General features: G+C 48.1%; 1 protein-coding gene across 3 annotated transcripts in view; it reads left to right on the top strand.

Annotated features, from left to right (window-relative positions):
- SYT2 (synaptotagmin 2) overlaps nucleotides 1–17,175 on the top strand; it is a 117,089-nt gene that overhangs the window by 32,448 nt on the left and 67,466 nt on the right. Inside the window, exons 1-2 of one of the 3 annotated variants that reach the window (XM_060178591.1) lie at nucleotides 866–961; nucleotides 1,924–2,062. The exons of 1 other annotated variant lie outside the window; for it this stretch is intronic. The gene's annotated coding sequence lies outside the window, so the exon portion shown is untranslated. Of the gene's footprint in view, nucleotides 1–865; nucleotides 962–1,923; nucleotides 2,063–17,175 lie in introns of those variants that run through there. One more of the 3 variants, XM_060178590.1, reaches the window with a different exon arrangement.

Raw genomic sequence — 17,175 nt, 5'->3', positions numbered from 1 at the left:
GCCCAGACCCTGCTCGTTATCTCTCAGGCCAGTGGAGACACAAGACAGCAGGACCCCACCTTCAAGGAAGGAGAGTGGTGGGGAAGTAGCTCAGCTGGTGGAGCAGAGGTCTTGCATGCCTGAGGCTTTGGGTTCAACCCCTGGCGCTGCATATACCTGAGTGGAGCTCTCACTTTGTTCTCTCCTCTGAGCTGCATAAATAAATCTTTTCACTTACATATTATTTATTGATGAGAGAGCATGGGGGTGTGTCCGCCCCTTGCTGGTGGGCAGGGCACATGCCTCCTGGTGTTGGGAGCCTGCTCCCCTGGTTAATGGAGCTGGGGAAGCACACGTTCACCCCCACTCCCAAGCTGTGACATCGAGAGGAAATTTGCCCTGAAATATGCTTCAGTCGGGCTGCAGCACAACACGCAGTGTGTTTTGCAAGAGAGTGTTAGAAAGATGGAATAATGCAGCCAACTCTCCCAGAACCAACACACACACACACACACACACACACACACACACACACACACACACACTTCTTGTGAAGCTCCCACCCCAGGGACTCACCTCTCACTCTGGACCAGGAACCCCTGGGCACCTTGGCGTCAGCATGGCTTGGAGCAGTGAGCAGCACAGGAAGGTAGGCTCTGCTGCTGTGTCTGAGGCTGGTGAGGGTGTGTGAGGGCAGCAGGAGTGGGCAGTGGGCAGGACCTAGCCCTGGGCTCTATCAGCACCATTGGCAGTGAGGGACTTGGACAGGACCCCCCACCACCACCATGGGGGGACATTTGGTGGTCTTGGACACCAAGAAAGGTTTTGAAATGGCTGTCTTCTCTTGCTCCCCAAATCCCCCAAGCCCCATCTTGCCTGGGGCCTGCAGCTCATGGTAGACCCTGTGGGATGCCACTCGCTGCTTCCTGCCTGCGTCTCTGCTCCGCTGCTTTAAGGAACACTCCTGATGGACAGTGTCAAGGTGGGGCAAGGCCTCCAGTTAGTTTCCTGGGCTTTTTCCTGGCGAGAGATGGAGGGGAGACGAAGGAGACACACCCCCCCCCCCCCCCCCCGGAGCCTTCACTCCTGGTCAGCTCCAAGGGTGATGCACTGGTTGTAGTGCAAGAGGAAGAAGCCTTCACCGGGAGTCCATGGTGTGTCCTGGGCACTGTGGCACCTAGAGGCAAAAGTTCTGGTTTCTGATTTCAGCAACAATTACAGTGTGGCTGCTATTTATTAGAATCCCGGGGATTTTCATGTTTGGTTTTAGGATGCTCTGCTGAGGGCTTGGGAGGCTGTGGAGTGAGTGTGTGAGCGAGGGCCTAGTGGGAGTTGAGGCTAGAAAGGAAAACAGAGCTTGGGTCATGGAGAACCTTGATGCTGAGCTGAGGAGTTTGGCTGTTACTCACCAGGGAATATTCAGCAGGGGTATGCTATGACTAGGTGTCCACTTTAGATTATACTACCTTTGAGAAAGCGATCAGAGTGTGGCTCAGCTCCGGTAGTATGCTGTGCCGGGGGTTGAATCCGAGGCCTTGAGTGTCCAGCTCCTGTGTTCTGTCTCCCGGGTCTCATAGGCATTTGAGAAAGTTCATCCTGGCTGAGATGTGATCCCTGGTTTGAAGGTCGCGACAGAGAAGGCAGGGAACATGGCTAGGAGATAATTGTGGAATCTAGGTGAGAAACCGCAAGGGCCTGGACTTCTAGGATATGGGGTCTGCACTTGAGAGCTAATTATGAAGACTCAGGCGCCAAACCTGCTAACTAGTTAAGTTATGCGTAGGAGAGGGGTGGAGGCGGAGGCTGGGGCTGGTCCACGCAGCCAGGGAAGAAGAAAGTTGGAGTTTGTTGAGTAGGAGGTCTGGATGGAGTGAGGTGCTGAGGCCTGAGCATACGCAGTTCCACTTCTTCCAGGCTGAATTTTTTTTTCCCATTTTATTTCAGAGGAAGAGAGACCACAGCACTGCTCCACCACCTGTGGAAACTCCCCCTCCCTATACTGTGGTATAATGTACTGAGACTTGAATCCAGGTCTCCCATGTGATAAGACAGCCAGTCTCCCAGCCTGTGGACACAGTACTTTGTAAGTACCTTTGGGGCAACAACATGGAAACTACCAATAAACAGCTGTAAGTGTGGGTCTCGCAGCTGATGGGTCTTGTGCGGGTCTCGTAGCATCTGATCCTCAAACGTGTGATAACTAACCAGCCCAAAGTCGTGATTTAAAACCATCCCAACTATCTTCTCTGCCTGAAATCCAAGCAGGGCTCATCTCTGGCCTGTGTCTGGCTCTCTCAAATGGCTTGCGAGTCGGTGCTGGCTACCAGCAGACCTTTTCCTCTCCCTATGGGCCCCTCCCTCCACGGGCTGATTGAGCTTCCTCATGGCTTGGCGGCAAGAACAGGTGTTTCAAGAACAAGGTGGAAATGCATCACATTTTCAGTTCCTGGCCTTGGTCACATAGCGTCACGTTGACCGTAATTTATAAATTCACCTAATTTGGAGAGGAGAGAATGTAGGTTTCATTCTCAACGATGAGGTCAGATTGTGAAAAGAATCTATTAGATGGGAGGTAACACTCTGTATATTTAAAATTTCTACCTGAACAGAATTTTATAGTCTGTCTTCTTTCACTTGTTACTCTCACTGGACATCATGGTTTTAACATTTAAAATTTAAAATCAAACTTCTTTATTTTTTTTTCTTCTTTTAATTGCACTTTGTGGTGGATGTTCAGGTTCCGACAGTGAGGAAGCCCTGTTAGCAGTGTCATGAATTTGATTTCTGCTTAACCTTCTTTTATTAAGGCCCAAAGCTAGCCTGGCAACAAGCTTCTGTTTTGATGAGAGCTATTATAGCCAAAAGGCTGAGTCTGGTTGTCGGATGTGAAATGCAAGATTCATGCCACTTATTTAAACATTAGTTCCAGCAAGAACAGGCAAAGGGAGAGTGGATGTGGACTGAGTGCAGGCCTGTGTGCTAGGAGTTGTAAGGTGGGCAGAGAAACTCAAGACAGGGTTCTTGCCCTTGAGAAACCTCTCATCTCTTGCAGTAGACAGACAGCCATGGGAGAAGATTTGCAAGCCGAGTGGAGGCATCAGAGAGGACGGGATCGGTTTGAGGATTAAGAGGCAGCTTTGGGAAGGACGCTCTGCCCTGCACTCTTCCAGGCCAGGATGGTTTCTATCCCGCTGGGCTCTGGGGCTGGACAAAACTGTGGCCTTTGCGAAGCTAGTGGTAGGAGTGGGTCAGGCTGGGATGGAAGCTGGCTCTCCTGCTCACTGGTAAGATGACAGGGCCAAGTTACTCAGCCCCGACCTTGTCTGTAAACCTGCCCAAAGTGGCCATGGGGAGCAGGTGGGAGGCTGCAGAACCCTTAGGACTGAGCAGCGTGCCTAACACATGGAACAAGTGCAGAAGAGCTTCTCAGCGATGATTGTGCTACTCAGGCCAGGTGACGGGTGGCTTGAACCACAGCTGGAGGACTCTCTTCTGGTCCTTTAGGTGTGTCTCAGGCTTAGCCTGGCTGGTGAGGTGAGTAGAGGAGGTAGGGAGAAGAGAAAGAGACCTTCCAGGAAGCTAGGAGAGACATACATTTGGGTGTCAATGAGCAAGTGTGTTTCATCCTAAAATAATAATATGATGATGATGATAAACAAAAAATCCCACAAGCACTTTTTTTTTTATTTCTACCAGGGCTATCATTGGGCTTGGTGCCTGCATGATGATCTTTCTTACTTTTATGAATTTTTATTTTATGACTGTTCTTTGTTTTATTTGATAGGACAGAGAGAAATTGAGAGGAGAGAGGGAGAAGGAGAGAAAGATAAACACCTGCAAGCCTGTTCCATTGTTCATGAAGCTTCTCCCCAACCCCCCGCACGTGGGTCCCTGGGCTTGAATCTGGGTCCTTGCGTATGGTAACATGCCAGTTCTACTGGGTGTGTCACTGCCAGACCCCCAAGGCCAGAAGTCCTGCCTAGAACCTCAGCCAAGGCACCCATGAATGCATGTGCAGAGCACCACCTTCAGCAAGTGCTGCAGCCCCCCAGGGAAGCCTTGGCTGAGCCCCAGGTCCAGCACTGCTGGCCAGATACTCCCCTCACTCTCCATGCTCTGCGCTCACAACCTTGGCACAACCTCATGTTTGTGGTGACTTAGTGTGTTTCCCCACTGGCCTATAAGCTCAGGGACTATTGGCATGTCCCCAGGGCATGTCAGAGAGGTGGGGGCTCAGTGAACATTATCTGGATGGTTGACTGTCCATTACATATGTCGTGGTGGTTGAAGCCATTCTAATCATGTCTCAGCATTTGACTTTACCTTAACGTGTCTTGTGGACACACATTTAAAATCCTTCATTCAAGAGCAGGGGTAGATAGCATAATGTTTATGCAAAGAGATTATCATGCCTGGGGTTTCCAAGTGCTAGGTTCAATCCCTGCGCCACCATAAGTCAGAGCTGAGCAGTGCTCTGTAAAATAAATAAGTAAATAAACAACAATAATAATAAAATAAAAATCCTTCATTCAACAGGTCAGTTACTGAATTGTTCCTAGGTACCAGGCACTTTGGGGAGCACAGCGAAACATGAAGGCAACAGCCCCCTCTGTGCAGCTTACATTCTCGTGGGTGGCAGGGTCAGATAATAAGGTGATTTACACGAGTGCTGGCTTTTACTGAGTGACAAGAATCCTCTTGACTGGGGAGACAGCAGAATAATTTACTTAAGAGACTAGGGCTTTCAGGTCCCAGGTTCAATCCCCAGTACCATGATCTACAGCTTGTCAGTCCTCTGTTTAAAAAAAAAAAAAAAAAAAAGCCTGTCAGTCCAAGATGGTGGTGGCTTCCTGCTGGTCTGTAGGCGAGGGCGGCACTGCTGGCTGTGGAGGCTGAGTCCAACCCAGGACCCACGCCTCCACCCCCCCCCCCCACTCTGTACCCCAGCTTCGTGGTATGTGTGAGGATGAATACCTGTTTGTGGAACACCTGTAACACCCTCTCCTCACTTCCCCAAAGCAAGCATGTTGTTTCACTTGTGGTGACTCACAGCCTCTCAAAGACACCCCCCCAACTCACCCTATTCTTTGTGGCCTCTCAGATGCACAGAACCCCCTTTCTACAAGGACACATGCATGGGAACTCCCAGATGACTCTAACCACAAGGAGGAGATGGGCTTCTGGGGGAGATTTTTTTGAGCCCCCAGCTGGGGAGGAGGCCCACTGAGCCCATCAGTGATGGCAGAGACCCTACCTGTGGAGGGAGAGAAGGGCTCTGAGCCTAGCTGAGTGACCTGCACGACAACACCCCCTGCAGGCTGAGGTCTAGGGGATCTCAGGAATGAGGAAGGGGTGTCAGGCAACTAGTTTTAGGTACAGAGATCAGGGTGAAGGGCTTGGCTGGTCAAGAGGGCCAATGCTGGAAACCCGTCAGGAGCAACCAAGCTATTGAATAGCAGTTAGCTCTGCCTATCCCCTTAGCTCATTCCTGAACACCCAAGTGTGGCTGGTTCCTGCTTTTTCCTCATCTGAGCTTCTTGGGCTCTGTATTCCAGTTCTGCGGGTTGCTGACTGCTTGCTGGTAAAGCAGTAGGCCCGCCCAGTCAGGGGATGGGCAGCACAGGGCAGACCCAGCCATGCTTCTTTAAAAAAAAAAATTATTTATTTATTTTATTCTCTTTTGTTGCCCTTTTTTTTATTGTTGTAGTTATTATTGATGTCATTGTTGTTGGATAGGACAGAGAGAAATGGAGAGAGGAGGGGACAACAGAGGGGGAGAGGAAGACAGACACCTGCAGACCTGCCTCACTGCCTGTGAAGCGACTCCCCTGCATGTGAGGAGACGGTGGCTCAAACCGGGATCCTTACGCTGGTCCTTGCAGTTTGCGCCACCTGCTCTTATCCCACTGCACTACCACCCGACTCCCCGGCCATGCTTCTTGATCCTTGGCCCTTCCTCACTGCTGCAGAACCCTTGCTTTCAGCCAGGTCTGGCTTGTCGAAGGCTGCAGAGAACACGGAGGATTCATCCACGGTCCTCCGGATGTCTCTAGTTCCACAAGCAGTGCTGGGCAAGGGAGCACTGGTCACCTCTGTTTATTTCCAGACTCCTAGTTGGCCTTGAAATGGGATTCCAGGGGCCCAGGAGGTAGCGCATCTGGTTAAGCACACATTACCATATGCAAGGACCTGGGTTCAAGCCCCCATCCCCCACCTGCAAGGGAGTGTGGTGGTGGGGGGAGCTTCACAAGCAGTGAAGCAGGGCTGCAGGTGTCTCTCCCCCTTCCTATTTTCCCCTATTTTCTATCTCTGTCTAAAATAAATAAATATATAAAGTTAAATAAAACTGGATCTCCAGCTCCAGGACCATTAAGTGCTTAGCTTTGGTTACCTGCCCGTAAGGGGGCGCTTGAGAGCCCCTGGAAGTCAGGCACAGGGTCTCTGTCTCCATTTGCCCACCTGTCTCAAGGCTGCGCAAGGGGTGCTCCAGCAGACAGATGTTTCCACCCCTGCCACAGAGACCACCAGATTTACTCCATTTCTGGATTGCCAGCCTCACCAAAGTACCAGCCCCTCCCTCCTCCCAACCTCAGCTAAGACAAGAGCCCCCTGCTCCCATTCTGTGTCTCTGACCTAAGGCCGGTGCTCTGCTGCTCTGGGGCTCGATTTTTTTTTTTTTTTTTGTACGTGAAATGGATGCACCTTCCCAACAGTTGGTTCGTAATCAACAGTGAACCCAAGCTCAGCTCTGGCCTCCATAAACAAATCCTCCCTCCTGGAGATTCAAGGCTTTTCTCAGCCTGAGCGCAAGAGAGGAGCCCACGCACGGCTCCTATGAGACCAGCTCCACCAGTAGTTAATGCAAGGTTTTATTTGGCTGTAGATGCAATTTATAAGCTATCAAAATGGGTACAATATTTATAAATTAAATAATCATCTGGAGGAAGAGCCTCTGGTAATGGATGGATAATGGATCGTCCTCCATTACATCAGCTCCACAGACTCGGGTGAGGGATTGGCACAGCAAAGGAGCCGTGGGAGCGGAGTCCTGGTCCATGTGCAGGCACAGGGTGACACGTTGCACGGACCTGAGCTAGCGCTCAGGCGGCCAGCTTGACAGCACTGTCAAGTGGGCAGATGCATAATGACACACACCTGCACCCCACACTGGCCCACAATCTGCACACACCCACGTGGACACTCACCTGCACCCATGGGGGCTTACAGAGCACGCCCAGGTGCCACGGCCACATGAATGCACACCTGTGCACCTCCCCAGAGCCAGCCGCCTTCTGCTACCCATCACCCTGGCAATCTCATCCTGGCTTCTGGCGGCAAATGAGATCAGAACTCTATGAGGACTTGTCCTCTCTGTTGAGCGTGAATGTGCTAAATAAATCTCCCTGCCTTGAATAAATCTTATACAAGTGTAGGAAATGCATTAAAGGCTGCGTGCCATGCCAGAAGTGGCTAGAGACATTGGCGGGGACAGGGAAGTAATTCTGCTTTGAGGGGCCTGCTCCCAGCGAGGACTCTGTGCTGGGGGCCAGGACTAGGTGTCTCTTTCCTGAAGGTCAGCGCAAGGTGACTGTGGCCTTCTTCCCTGGGTCATTTGTCCTTTAAGCTGGAGCTGTGTGGAATTGCGCCCTAGGGTGTGGCTGAGCAGAGGTCCCCAGCACATAGAAGTAACCACATAATTTGAGCCATGAAAAGTCATGACATGTGTTTCTATATTTTTCTTTTTTTTAATATTTATTTATTCCCTTTTATTGTCCTTGTTTTTTATTGTAGTTATTATTATTGTTGTTGTTGATGTTGTTGTTGTTGGATAGGACAGAGAGAAATGGAGAGAGGAGGGGAAGACAGAGTGGGAGAGAAAGATAAACTCCTACAGATTTGCTTCACCACCTGTGAAGCGACTCCCCTGCAGGTGAGGAGCCAGGAGCTCAGAACCGGGATCCTTACGCCAGTCCTTGCGCTTTAAGCCATGTGTGCTTAACCATGCTGCGCTACTACCCAACCCCCGTTTCGGTTTTTCTATGCCAAAATGCATCATGACTTTTCCAGTAACCCAGTTTAATCCAAGGAAAGGCACCAGTTGAGTCAGAGCTCACCCCAAACTTTTCTGTGGACAATATAGACACAATAGCAATGTGCTTTTGATTCCTTTGTCCTAAGTTAGACGGATTTCTGATTCTGTCTTAAAACATAATTGTGGCTCCAGTTCCATGCTTTTATTTAATTAATTTTCTTTTTATTTTCTTTTTTTTGCCTCCAGGGTTAGGGCTAACCTAACCTTGGGGCTCTGCCTGCACTAGGAATTCACTGTTCCCGGGGGCTTCTGAGGGATCTTTGTGCCGGTTCTTGCGCTTTGTACCATGTACACTTAACCCGGTGCACATACTACCTGGCTCCTATTTATTTAAAAAAATTTTTGGGGGGAGTCAGCTGTAGTGCAGCGGGTTAAGCACACATGGATTAAAGTGCAAGGACAGGCGTAAGGACCCCGGTTCGAGCCCCCAGCTCCTCACCTGCAGGGGAGTCGCTTCACAAGTGGTGAAGCAGGTCTGCAGGTGTCTATCTTTCTCTCCCCCTCTCTGTCTTTCCCTTCTCTCTCCATTTCTCTCTGTCTTATCCAACAACGATGACATCAATAACTACAACAATAACAAGGACAACAAAAAAGGGAATAAATAAATATTTTTTAAAATTTTATAGTTATTATTGTTGTCATCATTGTTGGATAGGCCAGAGAGAAATGGAGAGAGGAGGGGCAGACAGAGAGGAGGAGAGAAAAAAAGACACCTGCAGACCTGCTTCACCGCCTGTGAAGAGACTCCCCTGCAGGTGGGGAGCCAGGGGCTCGAGCTGGGATCCTTACACCAGTCCTTGCACTTTAAGCCACGTGTGCTTAACCCGCTGCGCTACTGCCAAACTCCCTATTTTAAATTTTTTAAATATTTATTTTATTTGATAGGACAGATAAATTGAGAGGGGAAGGGAAGATAGTGAGTGAAAAGGTGTAACTGCACTCATGAAGTTTCCTTCCTGCAGGTGGGAACCAGGGGCTCGAACCCGGTTCCTTGTGCGTTGTGCTGTATGCACTCAGTTCTGTGAGCCACTACCTGGCCCTGGTCCATACTTTTATAATGTTGTTGGGGCCGTTTTCATAGACGTTTGAACTTTTGCGTTCCAATTCTGAGGCTATCACACACAGTCCTGTGAGATTATCCTGCTGTTTATTCTAGAAGCCTTCTCATTTTGGTTTCGAAGACTTGAATAGTACTGACAGCTGAAACGTTTGTCTTCTTCCAGTTGATTTCTTAAGATGCTCAGTAAATCCAGGCCCACCATCTAGATGGTTGGCTGCTCATTTGCCACTTCCCTTTTTTTCCCATCCCTAGATTGACTCTGCCCACCTGATCCATAGCCCCAGACTATGAGGAGGGAAAAGCCTCTTTGTTGAGTTGAACCTGGGTCCTTACGCCCTGTAACATGTGCACATAACCAGGTGTGCCACCACTTGGTCCCATTTTTTTTTTTCCTTTAACCAGAAAGTTGCTCAGCTCTGGTTGAGGCCTCTCATGTTTGAATTTTTGTTTCTTTCTGGGACTTGGGCCTTGCAAATGTGTGATTTCACCCTCCCCCTACAACCCCAGCTGTTTCATTATGATTTTTTTTCTCATTCAGATAGAGGGAGAGGGAGAAGGAGAGAGAGACAGAGACAGACTGCCTGCCTCTGGGGAAGTGGAACAGTAGCAGGTGTACTGGAGTTACGAGCAGAAATTCCCGAATTCAGTCTCCATCACATATGTCAGAATGATGCTACAGTTATCTCCTCTTCCTCACTCTGTAATCTAAAAGAGAGGAAGAGGAGAGACACCACAGCACCAGAGCTTTCCCCCAACACCATGCCAGCTGCCCTGCAGTACCAGGGTTTGAACCCTGGCCATGTGCATGGCAAGGCATATGCCCTACCCAGTGGACTATCTCTCCAGCTTGTTCACCTGCCAATTTCTTTCTCTCAAGCTTAGCTATCTCCCTAGCCTTTAGGTTGAAATTTGCATTTTAATTCTGCATTTCCCAAATCTTTGCTCCTATATATGGATTATTTCCTCTCTCTCTCTCTCTCTCTCTCTCCCCCAATTCACTAATTTTCTCTTCAGCTGTGTTTAAACAGGTGGAATTTGTCCATACATTCTTTTTTTTTTTTTTAATTTATTCCCTTTTGTTGCCCTTGTTGTTTTATTGTTGTAGTTATTATTGTTGTTATTGATGTCATTGTTGGATAGGACAGAGAGAAATGGAGAGAGGAGGGGAAGACAGAGAGGGGGAGAGAAAGATAGACACCTGCAGACCTGATTCACTGTTTATGAAGCAACTCCCCTGTGGGTGGGGAGCCGGGGGCTCGAACCAGGATCCTTATGCCCGTCCTTGCGTTTTGCGCCACATGCGCTTAACCCACCGCGCTATTGTCCAACTCCCTTGTCCATACATTCTAATTTTCAGTAGTGTTTTCCACTTTTCAGTTTTATATGCTATTAGTTCAAAAGTATGATAGGGCACATCCTACAGTTTTTAATTCCCTGCTGAAATTTTAGAGGTTGGCGATCTAGTTATCTGAACAGAGAAAGAAAGCATCAGCATCTGCTAATGTCAGGGTTTGGAGTCCCCTGGCTCTCTTTCTGTTGTCTTTGGCTCCTGCCAATTTTCACTCCAGATTCTGTTTCCCTGTGAGCTTGGTTTTCTTCAATTACGTCCTAAGCACTGTCTTGAAAAAATATAATGCTGTCTTTCCCCCAGAGGGGACTGTTGTTTGCTTTACAGGACTCCTAGTGTATAGCACCTTACTGCAAGTTCAAGCTTTAATTTCCTTGTAAATAGAGTAAATATAGACCCAAAGCCCATGTAGTTTCATTAGGAAATGTATATAAAAGATGAGGGGTAGATAGCATAATGGTGATGCAAAGAGACTCTCATGCCTGAGGCTCCAAAGTCCCAGGTTCAGTCCCCCCCACCCAACCCCAACCATAGCTGAGCAGTGCTTTTTAATTAATTTATTTGTTTTTGTACTTTATCAAAATCCCCACGTTGGTGGTTCTGGGTATTTGACTTTATTTCCTCAAAATCAGAAAACTGCAAAAGGTGCCGTACTCCAGTTTCCCCCTGTCTCTTCTGGAAGAACATAGGCCCTCAGGGCAGATGCAGCTTCTCTTCCGGTCTCGTCTTATTTTCTGGCTCTCCAGCTGGCTTCCCTCTTGTCCCTTAGGTGTCTGGAGCTTTTATGATGATGTTTATATTTTATCAGCCTTCTCCAGGTGGCCTTCAGCAGGAGGGTTAATTTCCCTGAATTAAAAGTGAACCTCTCTGTTTTTCCTGTGCACCTGTGACCCTCAACCTGGTGTCACAGTTAGACCTGGCCTCCTTGAGTTGGGAGTTTGTCTCTCCCTCCAACTCTGAGGACACGGGCGTGAATCTGACATTGGTCTTCAGTTTTCCCCAAACCTCTTTAGTTTTGTTTCCGGGTTAGAGAGGATGGTGGTGACTTTTTGCTTCAGAAAGGAGGGGCTTCTCTTGTTCATCCCTTACACACACCATGGATGAGGGATTCTTTGAAGCTATAAAAGAGGAATAAGTGATGAATTCTGCCTCCCTTTTTTTTTTGCTGGTCTGACTGTTTCATTAGCGTAGTTGATGTCCCATGGAAACTGTGGGTCACCTTGAAACAGGTCTCTGGAAGAACTGGGCTGTCTGATATGGCCTTGTGGGGAGATGACCTGAGACCGATGAATTAGGTCAGACTTAACTCCTGCAGTAAATACACTAAAGCCCAATCTGGAAATAAAAAGACAGCCTCAGGGACTCAAATCCTGCTGGCCTTGCCTTCTTGAAATAAAGGTTAAGACCAATTGATTGTGGGCTTTGTTCTAGGAGGAAGTTTGTGAAATCATGGTCCCCTAGGTGGGAAGATTGGTGACCTTTGACCTCAGTCTGCTGGTTCCCAAATCCAGATCCTGGTTTTTCTTCCTCAACTTCCAGGCTGATGCCCCTTGAAGGGCAGAGGTGGATTTGAGTTAATAGACTCCAGCCTCTGGCTGCAGGTTTGAATGGCAACAGAAGACATTCCCTTCATGCAAAAGCTGGTGTGACAGAGTGCCTTGGACCCTGGTTTGCCTTTAAGTTGACATAGCCATTTGGTTCTTCGGCTGAACTCACCTAGATCAACACTGACTGTGTCAACAGATGCAGCCTGGCCTGGCCCAAGAGTCTTTGAAGCGAATAGCAGCCTTTAGACTCAGCCTCTCTCTTCACAGACCATTGAGTGTGTTATTTCTTGTCAATGGCATGGCTTCTTTAGAGCCTGTACTGATCAGAACAGACAGAAGGACCGAGGTAGACTGGTGGAGGATAAGATTAATACAAAGCAGATGAAGAGTCGGGGGGAGGGGGGCTCTCCATTTTGTAGACAGCTAGTAGGCCTATTTTAGTTATATTCCAAATGGTCTGTGTCTATACTATTTTTTTTTTTTCCTTTCCATTCCCCTGAGCCTGAAATCTGATATGCAGGTGGATCCAAGTTATTATCTGGGGAGATTATGTCATGGCTGGAAAAAGGACCAGAAAGCTGGATCAGGGAAGAAAGTAGCTCCCAAATCCAGCCCATAGGTTCATGATTAGTCAACAACTTGTTTGGCTTTATATGTTAACTCTCTTTTCAAGCCACCAGGTTCCAGATGCTAACATGATGCCAACCAGACTTCCCTAGACAGACAACCCCACCAATGTGTCCTGGAGCTCCGATTCCCCAGAACTCTGCCCCACTAGGGAAAGAGAGAGGCAGGCTGGGAGTATGGATCGACCTGTCAACACCTATGTTCAGTGAGGAAGCAATTACAGAAGCCAGACCTTCCACCTTCTGCATCCCACAATAACCTTGGGTCCATACTCCCAGAGGGTTAAAGAATAGGAAAGCTATCAGGGCAGGGGATGGGATACGAAGTTCTGGTGGTGGGAATTGTGTGGAGTTGTACCCCTCTTATCCTATGGTTTTGTCAGTGTTTCCTTTTTATAAATAAAATAAAATAAATTTTTTTAAAATGATTAATACAAAGCAGTGGCCCAGGGCTGGCAGAAGTGGATTCCTCTCACTCTGACTCCTTCTGCTGCTGCTTTCAGACATTTGGTGTGAGAGGGTCAAGTTACCCAGCACGTCCCATCCCACCATGCAGTTGGAAACCAGACTTGGCTGTTGCAGACAGCCATGCCCATACTACACTCCCCAGCTCACAGGAGCGCAGTAATTAGTCCCGGAGGGGACTTCATTAGTCTTGATTTAGTGCCCAGTGTAGCTGCATCCCCTCCCCCAACCCTTTTTGTTTCTGCACATGAAGTGACTCAAGGAAGAATGCTCATTCCTGGGAGTGGTGGGCTGGGGCTTGGGGGAGTCTGTGGCTCTTTAGCTGTTGGGAGTCTCAGTGTCTCCCTCTGATTTTCAGCCGGTGGCTGCCTAGACACCAAAGGAGACCCGGCAGCGCTCTGACATTTTTTATGATGCCGCAAGGCTCTTCTCGCTCAGACCAGTTTTCCGGGGGTCACAGTCTGACTTCCTTTCTGTCTGCTCTCAGGACTTCTGTAAAATGTGTCACCTGAACTGCGGGGGGTTAATGACTCACATTCCAGCATCATCCTAAATGCCAGAGACCCCTCAGTCAACCTGGCTTGGAGCCCAAGGGGTGTTCGTTGGTCTTTTTTATCTGGGGCTCCCAGGGACCCTTCTTCCTCCTGTTCCATAAACAGGGTAACAGGGCTGCTGTGGATGGTAGGTAGTGCCACCCGCTGGTGGGCCCTTCCTCACATCATCTGGGCTAAGCTGTCACCGGGCAGATGGCAGTGCCTCACTCGGGCCCTGATCTGAAAGGCCTGGGGTCCCTGGTGAGTGGACTGGGTGAGCCTTAGCCTGTCTATTTATTTTTTATTTATATTTTATTTATTGTCAGATAGAGACAGAGAGAAATTTAGGGGGGAGGAGATAGAGAGGAAGAAAGACAGAGAGACACCTGCAGCTCTGCTTTACCATTTGTGTAGCTTTCCCTCTGCAGGTGGGGACCAGGGGCTTGAACTTGGGTCCTTTTGTGCATTGTTATGTGTGTGTTTAACCAGGTGCGCCACCACCTCCTCCCCCCCCCCCCCCCCCCCCCGCTTCAGCCTGTTTATGTCTTAGAACCACCACTGTCTTCAGCTCTGTCAGAGGCATAGAAGAGACATGGATTCACCTTTGCAATTTAAGACAAACCTGTAAGAGCCAAAGACTTTGGCCAGTTCTGTGACTCACAGCATCTCATTTTGGATCTGTCCCTAAGTTTCATGTGTGAAATCAACACATTCGGAATTCAGTAACAGAACTCAGGACTTCCAGAAACACCAACATGTTTCAGAATCCCTTAAGTCTTGAACAAAAAGGAACCACAGGTATGTGTATCTCTCCCACTGGGCCAATGTCCCTCACCTCCTTCCTGAGTTAGCAGCCTTTTCTTGACTTGGACTTCAAAACAGAGGACATTGGTTGCCCAGATGTTCTCCTCAGCTGCGTGTGTGTGTATACAGTGGTGGATGGGACATGGAGTCAGAAAGACCCAAGTCCAAATCTTCTGGATTTGTCCTCTGGAAAATGGGAGGGTGGTTGTTCCTGCCTCTTGGAGGTACTCCAAGGGCTGAGGAGAACAATGCTCTAGATGCTAGGCTCTCGTGTGTACTAAACACATAGGAAAGTGGAGCTCCCACCCCTTTGGGCCTTATCCCCAGTCACATTTCTCTGGCAATTTGTCCCTGGAAAAATTGTCCAGTACATCTCTAAATGGCTCTGTTTGTAGCCATCATTCACCACCTTAACTCACAAGAGGTGGGATACAAACTGAAGAAGTCACAGTTCAGGCCTTGTTTTTTTTCTTTTTCAATGTATTTTATTTATTTTCCCTTTTGTTGCACTTGTTGTTTTTCATTATTTTTGTAGTTATTATTGTTGTTGTTATTGATGTTGTCATTGTTAGATAGGACAGAGAGAAATGGAGACAGATGGGAAAGACAGAGAGGGGGAGAGAAAGATAGACACCTGCAGACCTGCTTCACCGCCTGTGAAGCAACGCCCCTGCAGGTGGGGAGCCGGGGACTTGAACTGGGATCCTTAGGCCGGTCATTGCGCTTCACACCACGTGCGCTTAATCCGCTGTGCTACCCCCAGGGCCTGTTTTTTAACTTATTTGAGTAAGGTATTATAAACCATATTAATCTATTTCCTACACCATCGCTGAGGATTTGAAAAGATTTGAAGCAGACATTGTGTTGTGTGGATGAGTGTGTGGGAGACTGAGCAGCTGTGAGGGCAGATGTTTCTTGTTCATCTGTAACAGAGGGTGTAGTGTTGGTGGCCAAAGAAAGGTGTACCCCTCACCTTTCTTTTCTGGGCTGACCCCAATCTCTTGCCTTTTCTGTTTCCACCAAGATGGCTGCCTTTACTTGTTTGTCAATAGGGCCACCTCTGTGTTTGCACACTATTTAGCTGCTTTGTGGGCTTCCACAGTGCTGAGAGAAAGTTGCCAGAAAGAGGGTGAGAAGCCCACCGTGGGCTCAATTAAGTGTTCTCTTTGGACAATTTCAGAATGACTCACATACACTGAAACAGTTATTTCTCTCTAACCTGTCCACACAGATACACATAAGATATACAAACAAACACAACAAACACTATGCTGCTGACCGTCTGCCTGCCCCCCCCATCCACCCTCTAGCCTTCTTTTGTCCCACTCTGATTGCAAGGAACTGTATTTTCCAAGGTCCTTTGCCAAATGGAACTTGGGCAGGTTCAACCAAAGGTAGGCTATCAGATTCTGGGTTCTGATCATGCCACCATCTCTTTTTTTCTTTTAAAATTTTTTAATATTTATTTATTTTCCCTTTTGTTGCCCTTGTTTTTTATTGTTGTTGTACTTACTATTGTTGTTATCACTGATGTCATCATTGTTAGATAGGACAGAGAGAAAATGGAGAGAGAAGGGGAAGACAGAGAGGAGGAAGCGACTTCCCTGCAGGTGGGGAGCTAGCTGGGGGCTTGAACCGGGATCCTTACTCTGGTCTTTGTGCTTCACACCATGTGTGCTTAACCCACTTCGCTACTGCCTAACTTCCTTTTCTTTTTCTTTTTTTCTTTTTTTTTTTTTAATTTCTTTATTGGGGAATTAATATTTTACATTCAACAGCAAATACAATAGTTTGTACATGCATAACATTCCCCAGTTTTCCATATAACAATACAACCCCCACTAGGTCCTCTGAATCCTTCTTGGGTCTATATTCTCCCCACCCACCCACCCCTCAGTCTTTTACTTTGGTGCAATACACCAATTCCAGTTCAGATTTTCTCTTCTGATCTTGTTTTTCAACTTCTGCCTGAGAGTGAGATCATCCTATATTCATCCTTCTGTTTCTGACTTATTTCACTCAACATGAATTTTTCAAGGTCCACCCAAGATCGGCTGAAAACAGTGAAGTCACCATTTTTTACAGCTGAGTAGTATTCCATTGTGTATATAGACCACAACTTGCTCAGCCACTCATCTGTTGTTGGACACCTGGGTTGCTTCCAGGTTTTGGCTATTACAAATTGTGCTGCCAAGAACATATGTGTACACAGATCTTTTTGGATGGGTGTGTTGGGTTCCTTAGGATATATCCCCAGGAGGGGAATTGCAGGGTCCAAGGGTAGGTCCATTTCTAGCCTTCTGAGAGTTCTCCAGACTGTTCTCTACAGAGGTTGGACCAATTGACATTCCCACCAGCAGTGCAGGAGGGTTCCTTGGACCCCACACCCTCTCCATGACTTGCTGCTCTTTTTTTTTTTTTTTTTTTATCTCCAGGGTTATTGATGGGGCTTGGTGCTGGCACTACAACTCCATTGCTCCTGGGGGCTTTTTTTTTTTTTTTCCACTTTATTGGATAGGACAGAGAGAAATTGAGAGAGGAAGGGGAGAGAAAGATAGACATCTGCAGACCAGTTTCATTGTTTGTGAGGCGACACTCCTGCAGGTGGGGAGCTGGGGGCTCAAACCGCGATCCATGCACTTCCTATTACATGCACTTAACCCACGGTGCCACTGCCCAGCCCCCCATGCCACCATCTCCTGCTGCCCTGCTAGCCAGTTC

The sequence above is a fragment of the Erinaceus europaeus genome, chromosome 19, assembly GCF_950295315.1.
Source record: "Erinaceus europaeus chromosome 19, mEriEur2.1, whole genome shotgun sequence".
In the NCBI taxonomy this organism is placed as follows: Eukaryota; Metazoa; Chordata; class Mammalia; order Eulipotyphla; family Erinaceidae; genus Erinaceus; species Erinaceus europaeus.
The sequence above is the reverse complement of the archived record's forward strand: the minus strand, read 5'-3'. Positions and strand labels throughout refer to the sequence as shown.